Genomic DNA, 25,021 nt, shown 5'->3' on the forward strand with positions numbered 1-25,021 from the left:
TGTCCTCTGGGTCTCCAGAGTCTAAACAAGTCTAAAAAGCCAAGGGTACCTGGACTCCTTTTATTTATATCAATCAGTTCATCTTTTTAAACTGGTTGGGGAGGTATATCTTGCTGCAGTAGAAGGAGCCTATTATAATTCCCTTCTGTTCTCATGCATTATTTTTCTCAGATTAAAGAGAGGGCCTTGGGGGCGCCTGGATGGCCCAGTCAGGTAAGCATCTGTGTTCAGCTCAGATCATGATCTCAGGGTCTGCTTCTCCCTCTGCCCCTCCCCCTGCTCATGCTCTCTCTCTCTCAAATAAATAAATAAAACTTTAAAAGAAAAAAAAAAAGAGAGGGCCTTTTTTTTCCCCTTCTCTTTCTCAAAATAGTTTTTGCCCTGATTCTTTACTATTTAGAAAAATTCCAAAAATTATACAAAAGAAAACAAAAACCATACTATTAGTGTTTTGGTTGATTCCCTTCTTGCCTCTTTTCTGTACAAAGCTGCATTCTATCGAGTATTCAATTTCAAATTCTACCTCTATAACCTAATTTATATCACAGCATTGCAAAAGTAGCATATATCTACTGGAGAAAGCTTAGATAACACAGAAAAGTAAGGACAGAAATTAATGTATTACCCACAGATTAATCATTACTGACATATTGTTTTCTTCTTTCTTTCTTTACTTTTTAATTTCAATATCAGGATTCAATGGTAGATGGTATTTTATTTAAAGGTATATTCTCTCTCACTATTTATAAGACATTTAAAATGGTTTCATCATATAAACGTGCCGTAATTTAATTTATTAAATAATCTATTGAATTTATTAAATTATTTATCCATTATTGGGCATTTAGTTGTTTTAAAAATTATCTTAAATAATACTGGTTAATATCCTTGCTTACAAATTTTTGTGCAAAAGTATTGCCAATTTACAGTTTGAAAAGCAGAAGCACTAAGTCAATGCTCCTAAGTATTTTAAGTCAATTAAAAGTATTATCAAACTGCTCTCCAAACATTTGTAGTAAGTTCCACTCCTACCAATAATTTATGAAATAGACTAATAAACACCCCCTTGGTAGCTGCATAGGATTTCTTATCTATAGAATGACTTCAGCTGCTCATTTTTCCTGTTACAAGGTATTTTCAATTTTTCACTGCTATAAATAAAGCTAAAAAAGAAAGATGTCTGTACATAAATCTTTGTATTCATTTCACACTTCTCTAGGTGATTCCAAAAAGGAAGTTTTAACCAAAGGGTGTAACTATTTTCAAAGTCACTGATACTTACTGATATTGTCAAACTGCTTTCCAGAATTATTGTGTTAATTTATACTTCCACCAATAAAGTGTGAGGACGGCTTCCAACCTCACTAACATGACACGTTGCCACTATCAAAGCAAAACAATCCAACAGCAAAATATCTAAAAATATTTGCTCCTTTGAAAGGTGTTATGGCAATGTTTTAATTTCTTTGATTAAAAGTGAAGTTTAATATTTTTTCATATAGTTTTACTTTCACTTGCTTGTGAACTACCTATTTATGTCCCTTTCTCATTTTACCTCTTAGTATTTTTCTACAGGGTCTGCACAAGTTCTTTACATGAAGTCTACACACCTATTATCTCCCATATGTGGACCAGACATTCATTTTATGAATTGTTTCTATTACGTTTCACATACACTTTTCTGCGTTAGGATGCTGGACTTACTTCCCCTGTCAAGTATGCCCGTCTGCATGTAACATATGCCCTGTCTGCACAAGGGAAGGCAGCAGAGAACGTGGGTTAAGATCCAGAGTGCTTTCACCTGGGATAACAGTATCTACCTTTCAGGACTATTGTGAAGAATAACTGTACAGCAAACATCATACAGTTTCTGATGCCTTGCCCATAGCAAGTTCTTACCGCTGTTAGCTACTACTTATATTTTCCTTGACGATCATTTAACCTAGAATTTTACTAATGGTATTTTTTGATGTGAAGAAATTAAAAGTGTTAACGTTGTCAAATATAACTTCTTTTTTCCATTATGAACCTCCATTTTTATACTTATAAGGCCCTTTCCTTTCACAGGTCATTTAAAAATCCTTCAGGTATTTATTCCAAAGGAAAAAAATATATATATATTTAAGGATTTTAACATGAATGGTCATAGTGGCCTTATTTGTAATAGTCAAAAGCAAAAACCCCAATGCCCATCACTGGATTAATGGAGAAACAATAAACAAACACAGCAATAAAAATGAACATATTATTGATTCATGCAACGACATGGTTGAATCTGAAAATAATTATGCTGAATGAAAGAAATTAGACAAAATGAGTATGCTCTGTATGATTCCATATAGAAAACTCTAAAAATGCAAATTAATTTATGGTGACCAAAAGTGGGTCTGTGGTTGCTTGGGAATGGGGAAGGGGTGAGAAGGTGGCATTACCAAGGGGCATGAGGAAACTTTGGGGATGCTGGAAATGTTCACTATCTTGATGCTAGAGATGGTTTAAAGGGTATACACATTATGTCAAAACATACTAATTCATACCCTGTCAATAATGGTTTATTGTCAATTATATCTTGATAAAGCTGTTTTAAAAATTCCTCTATATTTTTTCTAATTCCCATAGTTTGATTTGTTATAAGTATTTAAATCTAATCTAGTTGGAATTTATTTTGTAGTATGAATGAAGACCTTCTCTTTCCCCATGAGACTTACTGCATAATAATAATCTCCCCTATTGATATGTACTGCCTTGTCTAGCATATATTAATACATATGCTAGTATTTGTTTATACCCCAGGGTTTTCTCTATATCAACACCCTCTTTAATTATAGTTCAACTTAATTATAATTATAGCTTATAATATATTTAATAGCTGCTAAGAAAAGCTGCCCTTCATCTTAATTCTTTTCTTGCCTAACCCTAATCCTCAACAAGAGTCTTAGATCTTAGCATTACTGTCAGAAGAGAACATTTAAACCAAAGGATTACTTTAATACAATTTTAAACACCAAAGGTAATAAATGTTGCAATTCAGAATTTTTTTTTTTTTATGTTTTAAGGAAAAGTGTAAGTAGTAGGAAGCCCGAATGGAAGCAATACTCACTAAAGTAAGGAACGTCAGTGTCGCCAAATTGGAAATACCTGTTGCCGACGACCATCACCTCTGGCTTTGTTTCTCCTGCTGAGACTTTAACATCGGTTCTCACAGGGAATCAGCCAGGGGGAAGAGTATTTTTGATATCTCTGGGAGACAAGAAAGACAGCTAAACCCACGAGCAGTGTTGGATAAAGGAGAGTTGCAAAGACGATTGTGTAATATGAAGGCCAAACACATACCTAGGAATAGAATGGGGCACTATATTGTTAGGATAAAATTGTATATTGTTTGGTTATTGTGTGAATATGGAAGAGACTAGTTTGGAGGCTCATAATGATTGCCTTTTATCGATTTTACATAGGCATGAAGCATCTGCCTTGTTGCCTTCTGGTTTTGGCCATTTGAATTATTTTAAATCCACTCGTTAAGATGTTGGAGGTTACAGCCTTTTCTTAAACTAAAAAGAATTCCTTCTCATTTTTATTCACATTAGTTTCCCACGTTGGGAATTACAATTTCTGACTATTCTCTTTATTCCAAAATGATTTTTTCATCAGATGCATATGAATCAGAGTGATTACTTTTGAGGAGTACAAAGAGACAATAACCAGGCAGTTAACACTTATTAAATACCTACTGTGTACATAAACTACTTTGAAGTATTAAGAAAAAAAGAGGATCAATCTGAATAATCTGAATAAATCCAAGAGCTCTTAATTTGTAATAGAAGTCTTTTAAAGACAAATTGCTATCACTGAGGAGATTTTTACGTTTGAAGGTGAGAGGGACTTTGAACAGCATGTATTAGTAAATCAGTAAATGAAAATCTCTGCTTTGCTGGCTAACTCAGTGCCTCCAAGAAATTCATTCATTCACCTTTAAAAAGGGCATAATGATGTCATCTCGCTTGCAAGATTATTAGGAGATTCAAATATAATGCAACCGAAATACTGTGCAAACAGTAAATCACATACACACGTTAGTTATTATGGTTACTAAAAGCTTATTACTTCTCCAGATAATAAATGACACATAACATTTGCAGAGATTACTTTGGAAACCCCGTGAATCATAACATTATCCACATAGTCCCTAAATGTTCAAAGAAACTATGGTCACTTAAGCTTATGGAGACGTAGCCATCTGAGATGAAGGTTGCATAGCAGAGGATAGTATCTAAAGACAGATTTTCCCCTCATCCCCCAGCCGTCCCTTCCCTCAGTAGCAGAGTGCAGGGAGGTCTGCTGGTCTCCTGCCTCGTCCTCCTACTGGGGTGGTCCCTAGCACACTTGCCCAGTGACATCCTTGGCTAAAATACTGGTCATTGATAGACAAAGGGCACTATGGGAGTGACAGATGCAGAAGACAAGGCAACTGCTGGTCACCCATCCTGAGGCTTTCCCTTGCTCGCTCTCTTCTGCAATCCCCTGACTCCTTCCAGAGTCCTCACATTTCTGCCATCCTGAGCCCTGGTGTCCTCAAACCTCCACTGCTCGTTTCTCATGCACAGTCCACAGCAGTACCATTCCCTCCAGGAATTCCAGGAACAGAGCTGTGCTTTCACTGCCTCTGTCTACAATGGTGAGTAGCTTTAATTCCGCATCTGTTGACATTCTTACTTCAGTTAGATTGCAAGTCACCTCATTTTCCATTAAATTATTTCTGTACAGAGGATGACAGTCCATCTATCCCCAACTAACCCGTGTTACAGGAAAACCGATCAGAACCCAAGTTTGTGTCTGACTTTGTTCTAGGGTCTGGTTGGGTTGGGTTCTGCCTGGAACCACCTGCATGACCTTGAGGACTCTATTACCAGTCCATTCCCTTATGACTACGCCTTTCCTACTTTGGCCTGATTCCTTTTCCTGGCTGCTAGCGGCTCACTGACTCCCTTAGGTTATGCAAATGTCAGACCGCAATGAACAAATTGATATATTATGCAAATACCAAGCATGGAAGGGAGTTTCACTTGCTCGCGTTAGGACCATTAGCTGCAGTCATTCTCTGTCAAAAGGGCAGAGCTGTGTAGATGTGTATATGGAACACTTCTATGAGGTACATATTTTGAGGTGAAAACTTCAAGTGCCAGTCAGACTGATTGATAATGTTTGGTTAGAAAGAGGGTTCCTCCAATTTATAATGGGCATGCTCGTAAACAAAGCTTTACTCAAACTTACATGTGAATAAAGCCAAAGCTGCCCTAACAATCTCACTATTTCTGAGCAGTGTTGTGTAGAGTGACATAAATAACACATCTTCTAAATCTTATTACATAATAATAATTGCTAGCAGCTTTAAGAATTTACTATACGTCAACTACTCTGTAAGCACTTTGTAAGTATTATCCCTTTACATATAATAGACTTTACATAGATTAAGAGTAGGCAAGATGGCATAGTGGTTGAACCCACTAACTACTGCTTAATAATAAGTGTAAGCCCTTGGGGAGATTAGTTAACCTCACTGGCCTTGATCTCTTCATGCATAATTTAAAGGTGATATATAATAAAAGGCTCATGGGGTTGTTGTAATGATTAACAGAGATAATAACTGTATGTATTCTAGGTGCTAGGTATTATTCTCTAAATGAGGAATCATTAGCTTAAAATTAAGTGAGTAAACTAGGGGCACCTGGGTGACTCAGTTGGTTAAGCGTCTACCTTCAGCTCAGGTGATGATCCTGGGGTCCTGGGACCCTGCTCAGTGGGCACCCTGCTTCTCTCTCCCTCTGCCCCTCTCCCTGCCTGTGCTCGTGTGTTCTCTCTCTCTCTCTCAAATGAATAAATAAAATCTTAAAAAAAAGTGAGCAAACATGTTGGGAATAGTATCTGGCACTTAGAAAGTGTGCTACTTTATTACATCAGAGAATGCACAACATGGTCAGTACACTGCTATTCTCTGCTGTTTCCTCCGCATCCCCTTTGCTTGGTCCTCCTGGTAGCCAGACTACCGCAGACCCTCTTGGGCAATACCCCTCTCCTTTTTTCAGCTCTCTATTGTCAAGCCAACATTTCACTTCCTCCACTTTACTCTGCATTTCTCTACACTCTTTTCCAACCACGGGGATCATAAGACTTTGGAAGAAATTGAAAGTAACTTCTTGGAAGACATTGGAGGCCCTGATGCTGGAAGTAACAGCTTCTATTATCTTCCAATCCATACGCGAACCAGGATATACTGCCAAGAGAAAAAAAAAAGCCACCTCGATGGGCAAAGGCAGGAGAATAATAATGTACCCAAATCAGAAATTCATTTAGAAGACCTGTTTCCACAACGATAAAGGGAACTGTTTTGACCTTTCTAAGTGAGCTCTAATTATATATTTTAAAAATCCTTATGTGTTGGAAAGAAAAAAAATCACTATATGTCCTTATCAAAGAACATTAAACTTTTAATGAAAGGGATACTTTCATAAAGGGATAATTTCAGAAATATAAAGTATTTCTTTATAACCTCCATTATATCACATCTCCAAACAATATTGTGATGTGCCACGTGCTTCAAGAACACAGATGAGAGTAAGTGGCACTTATTTCCAACAGGATGATTTATGCAAGTTGGTCCTGTTGGGAAAACTTGCATATTACAAGATAAGCTCTGTTTCCTTGGCAGCAATAGTCCTGCTATAGTGCTGCATGCAGTTATTGACAATTTTCAAGGGGGCTTAAAAAATAAGTCAGATGTTCTCTACCTGACTTACTGTAAAGACAGACAATTGGCAAAACACCTCTCAAATCGACTCCTTTTCAAATTCTACTTTCATGCCGTGAGCTCATACCTGCCCTCCCTCATCCCTGTTCTGAACCGTGCCATTAACTTCTTCACTTATTTCTGTCCATCTAATATGGCTTCCCCCTAGTCTGTTTTCTACCTTGCTGCTGGTATGACTTTTCTCAGACGGCTTCCCAGGGTATTCGGGATAAAGCAGTTTAAATTCCATAGGAGAGAGACGAGAATACTCAGCAAAAGTGGAAACTCAGTGTGGTTTAACAAGGCTGCCCCTGGTCTGACATCCTAGTTTGGCAATTATTGGCAGTGCAGTTTTCTCATCAATAAATTAGGGCAGTATTTGCTTCTTAGGGTTGTGGCAAGAATTAAATAATGCATGAGAAATGCTTGGTCTAATGCCAAGTGACCAGTATGTGGTTACTGTGATTGCAGTGATGATGGTGGTGACAATGATGTGATGATGATGGTGATGAAGGCGGTGGTGATAGTGATCTGGTCCCTGAACACCTTCTGAGTTCTATTCTTGTTACATCTTCATGACTAGCTTACATCTTCAGAGATTTCCAATTCTCACCTTTCCCTGATTTTTCCCAACTGTTCCCTCTCTAGAGATCTTCTTCTCCCCAGTCTCCTATTTAATGCTCACTATTTTTAAAGTTTGTCCCAATGCTTCCGTCTACACAAACCATTTTCTCACCCCTTCTCTGTAACATCTGGTCTGTGTCATATGATTCCTAATCATATCCCAAGGAAACTTTGAATCTAGGGACTCTAGACTGTCGTTATGTTTTCAATGTCAAGTCCAGTGTCTGACTGTGAAATAATAGAAAAGAGATATTGGTCTCTGCCCTTGGGCCCTGGCACAGAGCTCCTAAAACCCTTGTAATTTCCTAAGTGATAAGAACATTAGAAGCATCTTTTGTTCTAATATTTGGTTTTTGTCCCTGGCTCCTGATAGAGAGCTCCTAAATACTTTGGAATTTTCTGGGTGATAGGAGTGAATGTCTTTGTTCTAAGGGTGACTCTTGGTGGGCTCCTGGATAGCTTTGGGATGGCATTGGTCACCAGAAAGACCAAGCCATGACTAGAAGCTTGGAACTTTCAACTCCATCCCCATTCTCTGTGGAGAATGACTGATTGTGCCAAACTGATGAAGCCTCCATAAAAATCCCCAAAGTGTGGAGTTTGTAGAGCTTCTTGGGTTGGTGAACACATCCATGTGACAGGCCAGTGGTGTCCCCAACTCCACAGGGACAGAAGTGCCTGCCTTAGAACTCTTCTAGAACGCGCCCTGTTTAACTGTTCATCTGGTTGTTCACTTGTGTTGTTTCTTATAGTCTCTGTTATACAATAAAACAGCAAACATTAAATAAGTGTTTCCTTGAGTTCTGTGAGCTATTCTAGCAAATGACTGAACCTGAGGAGGGGGTCATGGAAACTTCCAATTTGTTGCCAATTGGTCAGAAGCACAGGTGATCCCTGGACTTATAACTGGCCTTGGAGAGGGGTGGGGCAGGCAGTCTTGTGAGGCTGAGCCTTTAACCTGTGGGATCTGACAGTAACTCCAGGCAGTTAGAATTGTTTGGTGTGGAAAATCCACACATCTGGTGTCAGAGTGTTGTAAGGGTGGTAGAATAAAGGAAAACAAAGTACATTTTTTTTTTTTTTTTTTTTTTTACACATGAGGCAGAGATCCAACTTAAGTGTTTTCTTTTTGGTAAATGAAAAAATCAGTGAACATTAGAATTCTTAAGTGAGGAAGGCTAAAGAATATTTGAGACCAAGACTTCTCTGAACAATTTTGGACTTACAGTCACAGAATCAAAAGATCTTCCTGTTAAGTATTTCCTTGAATGAAAGGGAAATTTCACCAAGAATATTCACCTTCTTGTCCTATATCACCCTTATTCATCAGAGATGATTAAATGAATCCCCACATTAAATAAAAGACCCAATTTGTTGTCCTTAATTCTAGAGCCACACTGTCCAATAAGACAGTGTTAGTCAGAGATGGCTATTTGCATTTAAATTACTTAGCATTAAATAAAATTAGATATACAGTTCCTCAATGACATTAGTCATATTTTGAGGGCTCAACTATAGGTGATTAATAGTTACCATTGGACAGTGCAGACATAGAACATATTTAGAACCATGGAAGATTCTTTTTTTCCCCCATATTTATTTATTTATTTATTTGAGAGAGAGAGAGAGAGAGAGAGTGCAAGAACGCATGTGTGCAGGGGAAGAGGCAGAGGGAGAGCGGACTCCTTGCTGAGTGCAGAGCCCAACCCCAGGCTTGACATGGGGCTCAATCCCATGATGCTGAGATCATGATCTGAGCCGAAATTAAGAGTCAGATGCTTAACCGACTGAGCCACCCAGGTACCCCCCCCATGGAAGGTTCTATTGAACAACACTGCACTAGATCTCTGCCCACTTCACTACACCTAAAGGCTAGTTTACATTCAAGACCAATTATCCTTTGCTCACCCTTATGTAAGCAGAATTTCTTTTGAGTAAATTTCAAACAAAAATAATTGGGAAGTATATCCTATCCAAAATATTTTACTGTTTTTCTATCAAAGTCAAGGCATTCCAGCTTTTACCATTTGGTATTTTCTTTCAGTGAAATTATAACACTATACCCTGCCTCTTCCACTTGATATGGGACTATTTATTTGCAAGATCAGTTGTGAAGACAAATGCAAATAAATGGATAAAGGGATCCACAGATTTTTTTATTTTCTACTCTCTAACATTAGGATTTTAATAATGCCTCATATTTCTATATATTAATTCAACTAGTCCATAGCAGCACTCAGGCATTCTGAGTCTTACGCCAGCCAATGCCTTTTTCTCTATACTATGCTGCCTATTTGTTTTATCCAAAGAGTAGAGAAGTGGAACAGTTTGATAAGCATATAGCCATTTCTATGACTTCTTACAGCTTTATAGTTATCAGAGCAGAAATATAAGCTGGTGTATTTGTTACATTTCTCAGATTTTTTTTCCTCAGAATGGTTGCTCTTATTTATACATAAACACCACAATGAAAAACCCTGTGTGTGTGTGTGTGTGTGTGTGTGTGTATGTATATATATATGTACATATATATATGTGACTATTTATTTTGTTAGGATATTAGAATATTTTCCTTGTAGTAGAATTGTTGGGTCCAAGAGTGTGTAATTTTTAAAGCCTTTAATACACATTGCCATGTTGACCCTACCCTCCTCCAAAAGTATCAATTTGTACTCTCAATAGCATTGTATGTGAGTTCCCATTTTCCACACCCTCCCTAACATTGGGTATTATCTCCCTTTCCTCCTCCTACTTCTCTCTTTTAAAAATATTTGCTAAGGATTAAAATGATATTTGTTTAATTTGTAGGTATTTTCAAAATAATTAGTGAATACAACACCAAAGCCACAATGCACGAAAGAAATAATTGATAAGCTAGGCTTCATTAAAATTAAAAACTTCTGCTCTGTGAAAGACAATATCAAGAGAATGAGAAGACAAGCCACAGACTGGGAGAATAAATTTACAAAAGACACATCAGATAAAGGACTGTTATCAATAATATACAAAGAACTTTTAAACTCAATAATAAAAAAACAAACAACCCAATTAAAATATGGGCCAATGACCTAAACAAACACCTTACCCAAGAAGATATACAGATGGCAAATAGGCATATGAAAAGATGTGCACATCATATGTTACTAGGAAAAGGCAAATTAAAACAATAATAATGAGATACCACTATACAACTATTAGAATGCTCAAAGTCCAGAACACCAACACCAAATACTGGTGACATGTGGACTAACAGGAATACTTATTCATTGCTGGTGAGAATTCAAAATGGTACAACCACTTAAGAAGACAGTGTGGAAGTTTCTTACAAAACTAAGCATACTCTTATCATATGACCCAGCAATCATACTCCTCGTTATTTCCCAAAGGAGTTGAAAATTTATGTCTACACAAAACTCGGCACATGGAGGTTTGTAGCAGCTTAATCATAATTGCCCAAACTTGGAAGCAACCAAGATGTCCTTCAGTAGGTGAGTGAATAAATAAACTGTGATACATCCAGACAATGTAATATTATTCAGTGCTAAAAAGAAATGAGCTATCAAGACTTGACAAGGCACGAAGGAACCTTAAATGCATATTACTAAGCAGAGGAAGCCAATCTGAGAAGGCTACATAATGTGTGATTCCAACTATATGACATTCTGGCAAAAGGCAAAACTATGGAGACAATAAAAAGATCAGTGTGCACGCTCTCTCTCTTTATCTCTCTCAAAAAAAATAATTTAGAATTTGAAAATATTTAAATATTAAAATATCAAATATTTGATAATATGCATGCCAGGTAGTGGGGAATTACTATAATAATTTATCACTCTAAAATTTATCATGTTAATATTATTATGAGAGTGGAACCAGTTGATTGTTCCTTTTTGTATATTAAGACAAATTGTTCATTACTAGCAATGAGTTTACTTTTTTACTGTAACACACTGCACAATTATTGGTAGGCTTAATCATTATTGATGAAAGCCTCTATTGCTTATTGAACAAAGTCAACATCCTTTAAAATAAGCTCTGATAAGAATATAGCAGACACACCTATTGTTAGTGATTTCTAAATGTTATTAATGGAATTAATTACATTTGAAAGTAAATATCTGAAAATCATACCACCCATTAGAAATTTCTACTTTTTAAAAAAGATTTTATTTATTTATTTGAGAAAGAGAGCACGTGAGAGAGAGAGAGCACAAGCGGGGGGAAGGGTAGAGGGAGAGGGAGAAGCAGACTCCCCACTGAGCAGAGAGGCCAATGTGGGACTCGATCCCAGGACCCTGAGATCATGACCTGAGCTGAAGGCAGATGCTTAGCTGACTGAACAACCCAGGTGCCCCCAAAATTTCTACTTTCTTTTTAAAAACATTGGCCTTTTACTATATACAGGGCTTCGAGCTTTCTAATAAAGTCTATTTTATTCTCTGAATTAATCATTATTACCACTGTCATCATGATCACAGTGCCTTTCCTTTTTTTCCATATGAAACATTTAAGAATATTTTTAAAAAAGTCCAATTCTTTTCATGCAAAAAATTACATGGTAGTCAATAATAAAATCCACTTTAGTGAAGTCATAGGTTTAAAAATAGCAATACCTAAAAATGGAACTTTACTTTAGAAATATTATCTTAGGGTTGAACAGTTATCATTAATTTTATTGAAGAAGCTATAATAGTCACTATGATTCTTCTTCATCATGACTCTGTTGAACATCTATCTCCTTAACAGAGGTAAATGTAGATAATTAGCTGTTTGTCTGAGAGGTTAGGGAGTTCTAGAAATTAAAGCTAAAATGTTAAGAAACACTACTAATCGTTCAAAATGGACAATAAAGCATGATTTAAAGAAACACTGACAAAAATATGATTCAATTAAAACACCTTGGCAACATTTCTAATTTAAAACAAGCATATCAAAAATCATTTTGCATCTTAAGAATATAAGTATCAAAACAACTAGAAAAGAAACTTTCATATAGCCATTATGGAAAACAGTGTAGAGGTTTCTCAAAAAACTAAAAATAGAACTACCATATGATCCAGAAATCTCTTTTCTGAGTATATCCTCAAAGGAAATTAAATAAGTACATGGAAGAAATATCTGCACTCACATGTTCATTGCAGCATTATTTGCAATCACTAAGGTATGGAAATGATGTGTCATCGACATATGAATGGATAAAGACATTGTGGTACATACATACGATGGAATATTTATAAAGGAGATCCTGCCATTTGCAACAACATGAATGAACCTAGAAGACATTATACTAAGTGAAATAAGCCAGACACAGAAAGAAAAATACTGCCTGTTCTCACTTGTATGTGGAATCTGAAAAAGTTAAATACATTGAAGCAGAGAGTAGAATGGTGATTACCAGAGATGGGAAGGTGGGGGAAATGAGGGGATGTTGGTCAGTGTATACAGAGTTGCAGTTATGTGGGATGAATAAGTCTAGAGAGCTAATGTATAGCATAATGACTATAGGTAATAATACTGTACACTGCACACTGGAAATTTGCTAAGAGAGTAGATTTCAAGTACTCTCATCACATACCAACAAGTAGCAACTATGTGAGGGAAAGATACATTAATTAGCTTAACTGTAGTAATCATTTCACTATGCATATGTGGGTATTGAATCATTATGTTGTACAACTTAAATATATAGTTTTATTAAAAAATAAAATTTAAAAGGAGTTTCCGTTTTATGGACCTCTCAGTTACGATGACCTGAGAAATGGACATGTACATATGGCCTAGTGTTAGGTGTGTAAAGATCACAGAAATCTGGGTACATATTGGTTTTTACATACATCTCACTCTAATGTCTCAGCTGGGTCATATCTTAGCCCACAGCAGCAAGGACTGAGACAGTAGGAACTAAAGGAACTGAAACAATAGGACTTTGTTTTCATTCCAATTATAGAATGGATCTAGGCCTGATCAAGTACTTCAAATATGGGATAATGGAATGCTAGTACTTTTCAGTGATTCTACCTCATCCACACTACTCCATCTCTCTTCTTTTATATACAGAGATTTAACCCATTCCAATACTGCTGGGAAAGAAGGAAGCGTGGTTAAGAGATCATTTACACGTTTATCTTTACCTTTCATCAGTCTTTCTGTGTCTTCTGTTTGTGTCTCTGACTTTCCCTCCTTCTTTGCCTCCCTCCCTCCTTTATTTTTCCTTTAATAAATACCTACCACTTTCTACCTCAGATATTGTCAGTATTGAGAACTTCACACTTTAAAATATTTTACCAGGTACCATCTTTCACTCCTTCTTGGGAACTTCCTATTCTTAGCTAATAACAACTTATGCTTGTTATTAGAATTGATGCTCATGGCTTGTTCTATATTCCAAACAACACAGGGTAAAAGGAAAGAATGATTTCAGATACAGCATGGCATTTTACACATGTTCAGTGTTAGTATAATGCTTTTGATGTTTGTTAATCATGGAAATAGTTCCCTTTATTTGCAATCATGGCAAAAGAAATTGTTTTGAGAAGTGATTATAACTCCTTGCTCAAATTTAGAAGATGATCCAGATGTACGAAAACTGGAGAGACCAAGGAAATAGCAATGAAAATCACAGAGCATAAATGGATTTCACAAAATTTGTTTCCCTTTTTGAAGAAAGAGTGATATATGACCAAACTTGGTTTTCATTTTCTTGGCTTTTATCCAAATCACTGTAGTGGCAAATAACTGATTTTAGCTAGGAAAATATTTTCGAAAGACTTTCTCTTTTGAAATGAAAACATTCCAGGTAGTGAGTGAATCCGCTTGTTTAACGGCAGGGGCTCTGCTCCTGTTTTTGTCAGGCTTTGTCCCTAAAGCTGCCCGGACAACTTTGTTCTAAGTCGAGAAAAGTTGGCTGGGTTAGCCCTGGGCTAAAAAAAGTTAAAGTAAATCCTAATGTCTTATGAGAAAGACCGACAACAAACATCAAGTAGAAACCATGAAGAAGGCAGCAACCTAAGTTATCAGTCAAGACAATTTCTCCTCCTTTAACTTGCTCTCGGTCTATCAAAGCCACCTCTTTTGAAGCAAGCTGGTAGGGGGCCAAGTAAACAGCACAGGAAGAGGCTTCTGCGCTCCGGGAACTGCTGCCTCCCCACGCCACCCTGCATTGTTTACATTCACTCTCCCCAGCCTCTAAGCAAGAGTTCATTTTATACTAACCCGTATTGTATTTACTTCTATTTTTAAATCCTCCCGAAGCACACAGAACCACAATGGCTGAAGGAACAGAATGCTAATGGAAATAAACTATGTTGTAAAAATTATAGATAAAACCGAACTACTCATGTGAGATGAGGCTGTGATGCAGATGAGGGAATATGATGCAAGAGGAATAAATGCGCAGGTACAATAAATACACTAAGTAACATGCGGGAGGATTTTGTCCTCCGGTTTAATTTAGTATAAGAGACAAACAGCTTGGGACCGATGCTGCTAATCAGGTGTCCTCTCAGAAAAGTGGACCATTTTCAAAGATCAAAGCAAGGAAGCACTTTGCCCAAGTTTTACGTTGACCTGAAGACACGAATTACTGCATTCTTATTACTTCTTTCCAGTTTTCTTTCTTTTACTTGCACACACACCCTCACACACACTACTAAAGAACTAGAGAAATTCACAACGTTTTAGACTTTCAAATTAATAAAGGGTAAAATCAGAGGGGAGGGAGCTGGGGGCGGGGGGGGAGGGGGTGGACAGGAGAAATTTGTCTTGCGTCCCTGGAGGGCTGGGGGTGGGGGCGCCGGTGAAATTCCACCCAGCAAGTTATGCTCCTGCAACAGAAGAGTTCAGTTTCATAGATTCGGTTGTGCCTTACCTGGTTTTGTAGTGAACTGCACCAACATGCCCCTAATTCTTCCCCTAAAGTCCTATATATGCTGAGAGCTATAGTATTTGACCTTACACATTTCCACAGAAGAAACTCCAAAGGAACCTTTAACTTCAATAAAACGCTGTGTTCATTCTTCCCCTTGTGCTCAACACACAGCAATCTAATACACCTCATCATGTGGTCCGTTGCCATGGTAGCAATGAATCCAGCTGCTGAAATACAAAAGACTGACAAAAAGTTGCCTTTTTCCCCCTCCACCCACCCTGACAAAGTCAGAGGTTTTTTTTTTTTTTTTTTTCTGTATGACAAGTCTGATTTGAATATGTTTCTGGTGCTGACTCAACTTCGTGAACAAGGAAAAAAAAAAGAAAGAAAAACGAAGAGCAGAGGTATAAGAATAAGAGGTCCCCCAAAGCCTTTAAACAAACAAAATAACTATATACATTTTTAAGTCGCCACTAATCCCTCAAGATACTGATCATTAGCTGCTACTTCTTCCAACCAAGTATTTTTAGACACCAGTTACTAGCCCAATAGAAAAATGCAGCAATGATCTCACAGCTCCTTTAAATATATATATAAAAGTTAAATAATTCAGTCAACACGGAGGCTGAAAACACATCAGTGTGGGAAGGGCTAGCCTCAAAGTGTTTTCCTAGAGCAAACTTCTAATCACAGCTCAGAGGTGGGAGGTAAAATTCTTCATTTTCTTTTCATCAAACCCTGTGTTTAACCACTAAACGGATTAAGTCTCAGTCCTATTTCAAGTGATCATAGATTTGGATCTGTAGTGACACAGCCTGGTAGAATCAACCAAACCATACTTGGGGGCTCTATCTTAAGAGTAGGAGTTTTGGAGTTGGGACAATAGCAACTCTGAAGAATCCTGGGACCCTCCCCCCGCCCCCCAAATCCATGGCTATGTAATTACGATTTAAGGAACCGCCTTCAGTTTATTCCCAGTACTTTAAGGAAGCCTGACGGGAGGCCTGGGTGACAGGCTTCACTTTGTGTCACTTGCGGTCCCTCCTTCCCACCATGGGCGTCCTTCAGTTGCCGCTCTCCGTCCTCCAGCCAGCAGGTACTTTGTCCCTTGGGTTTGCACTGCCACTCCCCTGATTCCCCAGCTTTGCTTACTTTCCAAATTTAGCTCATATTTCATAATAATTCGTTGACATATCTGTTCTTTCTCTTTAGACATGGACTCTCCCAGGAAGGGGAATGGAGTCTTATTCATCTTTGCATACCATGTAACCAGCAAAGGGCTTGGCATAATGTAGGGCTCACTGGCTATGCTTGAATGGATAAAGCAGGGAATGAATGTTTTGTGTCAGTATCGTGGAGGAAAGCTCAGCTCCTTCAGGGCTATGTCCACAGCATTCTCTGCTGTGGTTCAACCCCTGAAGGGTTTGCACAGTCTCTTCCTTATTATTCCACGCTGCAAAGGGAGGTAGGCAAGAGTAGCTCTTAAGAAGAGCAACCATGGAGTTACTCGGATGTGGGTTTGAAATCCGGCTCTTACCCAGGCTAGCTTTGTGATCTTGGATAGATCATTTAACCTCTCTAAACCCCAGTTACTCTTTTGTAAAATTTCTACTTTAAAGAGTTATGACAAAGGATTAAATGAGATAGCCCAAGGAAAATACCAAGCACTGAGCTTGAAACATAGTAAGTGCTCAACAAATTACTGCTAGTGTTGTTCAGCCAACCTGTTTACAAGGTTTGAACAAGAGGGACAACAAGAAAACTCATTGACACCCGACTTTCCCTTGCTGATAAAACTGTCATTTTCAACCACATACACATTTTCAATTATATGCTTCATAATATGAGCATAATACAGTGATCATTTCAGGCAACTAGCCAGGATTGCTCGCTCCCACTTACAAACCATCTAGAGGAGATGACCAGTCAAAAGGTTTTATGTATTACCAGTGTGAAATGGACTGTATAAAGACTTTCAAAGTTGGTAGTTGATTAAAAAAATCTTTTTAATATGAAAAACATGAAGTAAAGCAGTTCATTTAGATATTTATATCGAATTTTCAAGAAGTGGCCTATATGTCATTTATTAGCAGGTTTTTTTTTTTCAAATTAAAATGGGGTATAAGAATGGTCATATAAACAGCATCAGAATAGAAATTATGTACAGAGATCACATTTTTAACAACTTCCCTGTGTTGGCTTAACAGCAGCCTTTGAAAGGTCACCTTGATCAGTAACGAGCGAGGGCTCTAAAGGGCTCACCACCACAGAATTTTTAGCTGCTTTTCTCCACAGTCATCTAACTCAGGAAATTACCAGACACCAAAGCCAATTGAATGGGAAAATTAGCATTAAAATCCCTTTGAAGCCTTATAGTGCAAAGAAGCAGCCAGGGGTTAAAAAAAAAATACACCAAAAAACCCCCCCAAAACCAAGAAACAACAACAACAAAAACAAAACAAAAACCTGTGGTGGAAAAAAGAAATTTAATGGCAGAAAGTTGCTATAAAATAGAATAAAATGAATGTTGTGCATTGCAAGATTTCTCTATCATTACAACAAAAAGCCCTATAACAAATCAGTAGAGATTATTAAAATAACTTTGGCATTTGCTAGAACTCTGAAAAATCCTTCAGTGTTATGGCTCATGATGACATAGTCCTATAAAGCGTGTAAGTGAGGCAGAACAGGCCAAAAAGGCAAGAAGCATATACATTGGAAAGTGAGAGCCCCTTAATCCTGTTCAGGACTGTTGATGAAGGAAAGATAAAGAGAACCACAATTTGAATAATTCATAATTACTCTCATGTGTGGCTAGCTGAATAGAAACTTTTTCCACTGCTTGTCTTCATTTCTTTGGGAGTCTTTACTTTGTGTCTTTTTCCTCCTACAGATGGGTTACGCATCTCACTGTTCCTCATTTTGTAAACTGAAGAGCCTATCATTTATCTAGTTAATGGAGACTACTCCTAGAGCATAACTATGATGAGCAAACATCCTTTGTCAGATGTTAAGCAACTTGTTTGATTCTCCCTCCGAAGCATTAGGGAAATATGATGTCAGCATGTTTGGTTTCACAAAGTCTCAAATCCCCTTTTGCAAATGTGAAGATGAACTTCTTGCTCAGTGTGAACAAAATTTGTAACATGATCTGTGCCGGCGTGACCCACTTAATTTCATATGAAGAATCCAATCACTGAGGGAGAAAGAATCTTTGAGACATAATGCTTCAGAATGCACCCTGGGAAATTGTGCCAAGCCCGAGACCCACAGACCTGGTAGAGAGTTTACAAGGTTGTCTGCTTCACTGCTCTCTCTTCAGACACAAGGGCACCTAAAATCCCACACACTCAAGGTAACAACATGGGCTCGGTGGTCACACCCCTGAGTTAAACAGCATGGTTACCAAAAAAAAAAACTGGCTGCTAATGTCAGTGAAATTAAAACAAGACAAAACAATTTGAATTTCTGCAAAATCAATGTTTTTCAGGCCACATTTTAAAATTGTTATTTTATAATACCACAGAGAGCTTTATGGTCAGGGCATGAGTTTAAATCAAATAAGAGAACTTGTTCACAGCAACAACAAAAAAGATTGTGATCTATTGAACAATTTTTGCAGGCGCATAGTTTCTTAGGCTGCTTTGAGCAGCTGACCTAAAAAATATTAATCGGATTAGTATCTATTCTACACATGAAGATTTCTTATGAACGAACAAGGCTATTGCAAGGCATCTCAGTTTATATAACTCAGTATCAAGATATTCTATTTTACCCTTAAGATGTTTTTAAAACATGCACTTCTCTTTTGAATTGTATTAATGGTGCTATAAATATCTGTTTCTAAATAGCACTGTGAATTGATGGCTACACATTCTCCAGATAACTTGTTGTGAACCCTGAATCATTTTGTCCTGTTCACATATGGAAATTTATTCCCAAATTTCTGCTTTTTGGATTTTTCATCTCTTCAAAATTCATAATTATACAATTATAGTCTGGATTCTTCCTTAGTGAAAAACACATTTGGTTTTGAAGCTTAATAATAAAAAGAGATACCACGTACCCATTTTCTCACTGAAAGGTAATATCACGAGTCCAATGCAGAGAAGTTGAAAAATAGAGAAAGACTTATGAAATAACATTAAAACCACATAATTTAACTATCAGAGGTAACCAATATCAACATTTTGATGTATTTCTTAATCTTATATACTAAAAATCCTGGATAATTTGACTATAGTTTTCTTCGGCTGAAAGAAAGACATGTAAAATAAACACAGTATGATATTATAGATTCTTTGAAAATATTTTTTAATAGTTGCATAAAATCCCACTATTTGGATGTATCAGAATTCACTTAGCCATCCCTCATTGTTAAATATATATTTAGTCTTTTCCAGACTTCTTTATATAAGTGATATATCTTTGTATATAAAGTTTTGGTTGTATCTTGGGTTATTTCCTTAGAACAGATTTCTGTGCAGTAGGGGGAAATTATTGAGTTTAAGTTAGAAAATCTAAGCACAGAATTTTATTTTATTTTATTTCTTTTTTAAGCATAGCATTTTGGAATTGGAAGATCCATCCCTATAATTCAGTGTAATATTTCATTTTATTGATGAGGAAACTGAGGTGAGATAACTGGCTCAAAGTTCTGTCATGAATTCTTCTAGTGCAAGAATACAGACTGGGGTTCTTTGCGAGTCCACTTAGCTTTCTGTCGTTTCATCCTGCTGACTCTCAATGGCAATTCATCTCTGAGGTGCTCCTTCCCAGTTTCGGTTTGGTATCCTCTGTGAAACTCCATGAGTATGCTCCAGAGTCCAAGGCAGGAATGGGAGTAACTTGGAGATGGGTAACACAGTTTTATTTTTTGTTTTTTGGTCAGAGACAATCCACATGGAGTGTCTCTACAGTCACCTTCCACTCATAGTAAAACAAAGTGGATACTGAGAAGCAGCAAATATTCTCTCAGGTCAAAATCTGTCCTGAGGAGAACAAAATGGAAAAAGATTCCAAGAGAGCTGAGAGGTCAGGATGCTCAAAATGTTGGTGATATAAAATTAGGCAGAGCTCTTGGATAGACCCCAAGTTCTTTTATGGCCTTGTATTCTGTGGGAGAAACAGAAGATCTGTGGGATTTGAGTGGCAGATTGTTAGGTTACTTGTAGGGGCAGGGGAATAAGTTACTTGTCTGGTCATCCTCTGTGACAATCCCATATCCTGGAAACCCAGGTGTGTTTGCACAACCATGATGATGTCTTTGTTTGACAGAATATATTCTTTCTCAGTTAGAGGGAACAGGGGAGAATATTTCTGAAAATCAAGTCTTCCCATGAAGTCAAGGAAACAGGCATATTCCTGAAAACTCACTCTTGAAATAATTCATTTTCTTGGTCTGAATACAGAGTACACAGAGATTATTATTTCTTGGTCTCTTCCATGTGACTTGTTCTAAAATAAGATGACTTATCCTAATTCAATAAATTTTAATCAAGTGTCTTCTCAAACCACATATTGTATAGATGTAGGCAAAGAATATAAATAGCCACAACCTAGATGGGGAGGTAAGAATATGGATAAAGAAAATATAGCTGTAGATATATGAACAAATTGAGAGTAGATAATTTAGTTAGGTCAGTTTAAGCAGAACATTTGGGGGGAATCACCCAATCAGTGTGCCCCAAAGCTCGGAAAGCAGTTGACTGTTGGGATATTAGGTGTGTTTTCTCAGATTCTTGTACTCTGTATTTGGGTACTTGGACTACATTCGCACAGTATACATGCTAAAGCTCTGTGGAGGGATGCCTGATGTACCCTAAGAGCATGTTCAGTGACCAAGATTAGATGTAGGAGTGATAGAAGCTACTGAATTTCTCCCTTCTGCTGTAATGTACTCCTGGGAAAGGATGAGTAATTAAGTAGTTGGTGGCAAGGTGAGGGGGGACGATGGATAGTAGCTGCTTCTCCAGTAATATGTGTGTGTATATCGTAGGTAATGAGATGAGAGATTAGGAAGCAAGTTCAATGTCATGCACACTGTAGGCACTCAATAAAAGTTAATTATTGGTGCCAATTTTGATAAAAATAAAGAAGCAAGTTAGGAGAACAATTAAAGGTAAGACTAGAGGAGCAGAAATTATTAAGGGAAAACACAGACTGAACAGCTGGAAAAGGATGGAAGGTGATTTAGAGGGAAAGATGAAAATAACAAAGACAAAAACAAAACATAGGTGGTTAAAGAGAACACAGAAAAATCATCCAGGAGGTATGAGAGAGAGAATACTGAAGAAATATACAATTGGGAAAGTTGTTTGAGTAAGTTAAGACAAGTGACAAACCAATGTCTGAAATGTCATTCTATATACCTCAATGAATTCCATCATTGGAATGAATGAAGAAGGTCCATTTGATAGTTATAAATTGACCCATAATATAAAGATATCGGGCACTTTGGACCCTGCTGGGTGTCTTTGATGGGAAACACTGCATCAGTAGGGATCATTCCTCTGACATGTCAAACGTTCCCGTATATGATGCTAGGGAGTTCACGGTTATCCTTGCTCCATACTTCACACTGGTTAATTCTCCATCAGGCCACTGCATTCTGTTTAGAGTCTCACAGTGACATGTGAAATGGGGAAACTGGAGAAAGCATTGTATAATGGTGAACAATGAACAGGAAGGGAAGTGGCATAGAAGCCTGAGAGGGAGGCACTTAAGAGTTTGAAAGGATATCTGCACATAAATAATGGTGAGCAGGTGTTGTTCATTTTTTACTGAAGGCACCACACTTTGTGTTTGCCAGGTGAGAGACATCAGAAAGGACTCCTGACATAATCTCAAACTTATGCCATCTAAGTAATATGAGGCAGAGAGGCATTAGCTTCTACTTTGTTTATCACAGATGAATAGCCTTTTTGGAGGATGTTAGCCCCTCGCGTTCATTATACATGTAAAGACACTTTACATCCCAGTGAAGACATAGTTATGTGTTTATATGTTCCTGCACACACACACATTGAGAAGACAGAAACCTTAAGTCATACATCAGATTCCTGTGGCTTGGATTGCCCCCCCCCATAACTATCATACTTGTAGCAATAATATACAAAGTGTTAAAGACAAACACTATTTCAGGCTTTATGATACCGTTGATAAACATTGTAACCAATTAAAAGATGAAATTAATCAAAAATATTTTCTAACCACTTATAATCTCACCAGCCACAATTGATATTTTTGTTATTTACCTATTCATATCTGTCTCTAAGTAACTGTGTAGCTTGATTTTAAAATGATTGTTGAATGGGTGAAATAGGCAATGGGATTAAAGAGGACACTTATGGAGAGCACTGAGCCATGTATAGAATTATTGAGTCACTGTGCTGTACACCTGAAACATATATAACACTGTATGTTAACTATACTGGAATTAAAATTAAAAATTTAATAAATTAAAAAAAACCCACAGAAACACACCTCAAGAATGATTAAATATAAATAAAAATGCAAAAAAGAGAACTAAAATAAAATGGATTGTTACTTTTAAAACTGCAGCATTTTCCATATTCTAAAGGAGGCTATAGCCTTCATGACTATATTTGAGAAAGAATGCTCTTTTTTGGGAATAAACCTTAATGGGCCTACTGTTTATATAATAAACTAGTCTGCAAGAAAGTGTTGAAGGAAGAGAAATTAAGCCACCCTATGTAACAGAGAAAAAAGCTCCCTTCTTTATGGGTGGTATAGCTGGAAAACTGTGAGTTATGAACTGGAAAGAGGAAGGGTCTGGTGACTAGAGCCAGGGAGAATGGGTGCTAAAGTTCTGGACACAGGGAGCAAGGTCCAGGTCATAGGGAATTCCCATCTGCAGGGGAAACAGGTTCTAAAACAGGGTGGCCCAGGAGGAGAGGGCCCCAATATGGGATCCCTTCTGAAGGGTATGACTACGGTCTAAGGAATAATGATGCTGATGATTAATTTTTATATTGACTTATGATATCTCTGTTATCATCAAGATTTTAGGAAAGCTTTGAGAATTGCTCTTAGCTTCACAGTGAATGATTAAGTCTGTGTCCATGCTTGGAATGGGGGTATGAAGAAAGAATATGCTCTCTGAGAAAGTGATATTTGAGATGACACCTGTGAAGAATGGGAAGGAGTCTTTTTTTTAAATAATTTTTTATTGTTATGTTAATCACCACACATTACATCATTAGTTCTTGATGTAGTGTTCCATGATTCATTGTTTGTGCATAACACCCAGTGCTCCACGCAGAACGTGCCCTCTTTAATACCCATCACCAGGCTAACGCATCCCCCCACCCCCCTCCCCTCTCGAACCCTCCGTTTGTTTTTCAGAGCCTGTCTCTAATGGTTCGTCTGGGAAGGAGTCTTTTAAGCAAAGGGAAGAGCATGTGTGAGGTCCCTGAGAGGGCAGAGAGCCTGATGTTTTCAAGGAACACCAGAAGAACAGTGTGGTTGGCGCACTACACATAAAGGGCAGAGGGTCATGGCACAGGAAAGTTGGCAGACCAAGGCTTTGGAGGGACTCTAAAATTTATTCTAAGTACAGTGGGAAGGTTTTAAAGGATTTAAAACATAAAAATAACATAATCCAACTTTTATTTTAAAAGAGCGTCCTGGCTATGGTGTGTACAATGGACAGGAGGGGGGCAAGAGTGTTTAAAGTGCCACCAGTCTGAGGGCCAACGTTTGACTCTGAACTAAAATGTTGACAGTGGAAAGAGTGAGAAGTGCATACATTTAAAATATATTTTGGAGACTGAATTGACAGGACTCAGTTACACATTCACACATTGAATGAAGGAAGATGAGTGAGAATAGAACGTAAAGAAGAACTCTCAGCATTGTAATAATAATATGGAGGTGCCATTTACTACAGAGCAGAAGCTGGATGCAGGGGCATGCTGAGGGAATGCAACATGGGGTAAGGCAAAGTGTTGAATCTGAAATGGCTCTGAGTCAGTTAAGCAGTAATGTCACATAGGCTGTGTCTATATCTGCCTGAAGCCCTAAAGATAGGGCTCGAATGGAGGTGTATGGGTGAGAGCTGTAGGTACAAGAGACTTTTTTGAAAGCCATGGGAAAAGGAGAGCATACGTGGAGAAGCATACCCAAGACTTCTCTCCAAGACAGAGGATCAGGGAGGTAAGAGGAAATCCTTGTGACTTTGTTTTTATGGAAGCGAAATGGGAGTTCTTCAGGAGGAGGGGATCGTCTTTGAGTTGAAAGCTACTGAGAGGTGGAGTAAGATGAGAACGGGAAAAGTATTCATTAGTTTTAGAATATGGCAATAATGACCACCTTAATAAAAACCTTTTTCATGAAATGGCGAGGGACAGAAAAATGAGGGGTAAGGAAGTGGAGTTAGGCTGGGTAAACGATTTCTTTTTTGGAGAAAATTGGATCTGTAGGGGAGCAGAAGTAGGGCAGCAAGTGAAAGGAAACATGAAATCAAGGGACTACTTCCAATATAGGAGACTCTAGAAAATATTTACATGCTGCAAAGAGTGGTCCATCAAAGGCAGAGAGACTGATGATGTGGCAGAGAAAATGGCTGGTTGCATGTGTGCAGTCCTAAGAGGGTAGAGGGGGACAAGATACAGAGTACGTGTGGAGAAATTGCCTCTCCTGTGACATGAGGGAAGAAGGATGCAGATGAGGGTATATGTGTACATTTCCATGTGTACATGGAAAGAGCGAGTTCCTATCTAGTG

General features: G+C 37.7%; 1 protein-coding gene across 26 annotated transcripts in view; it reads right to left on the bottom strand.

The window, feature by feature from the left end:
* Positions 1 to 25,021, bottom strand: part of DTNA (dystrobrevin alpha) — a 338,390-nt gene that overhangs the window by 141,242 nt on the left and 172,127 nt on the right. Inside the window, exons 1-2 of one of the 26 annotated variants that reach the window (XM_073898316.1) lie at positions 15,276 to 15,420; positions 3,101 to 3,240 (exon numbers count right to left, since the gene is read on the bottom strand). The exons of 24 other annotated variants lie outside the window; for them this stretch is intronic. The gene's annotated coding sequence lies outside the window, so the exon portion shown is untranslated. Of the gene's footprint in view, positions 1 to 3,100; positions 3,241 to 15,275; positions 15,422 to 25,021 lie in introns of those variants that run through there. One more of the 26 variants, XM_073898315.1, reaches the window with a different exon arrangement.

This window comes from Callorhinus ursinus, unplaced genomic scaffold (assembly GCF_003265705.2).
Source record: "Callorhinus ursinus isolate GAN/ISIS: 27379988/994484 unplaced genomic scaffold, GSC_fseal_2.0 scaffold11, whole genome shotgun sequence".
Taxonomy (NCBI): Eukaryota; Metazoa; Chordata; class Mammalia; order Carnivora; family Otariidae; genus Callorhinus; species Callorhinus ursinus.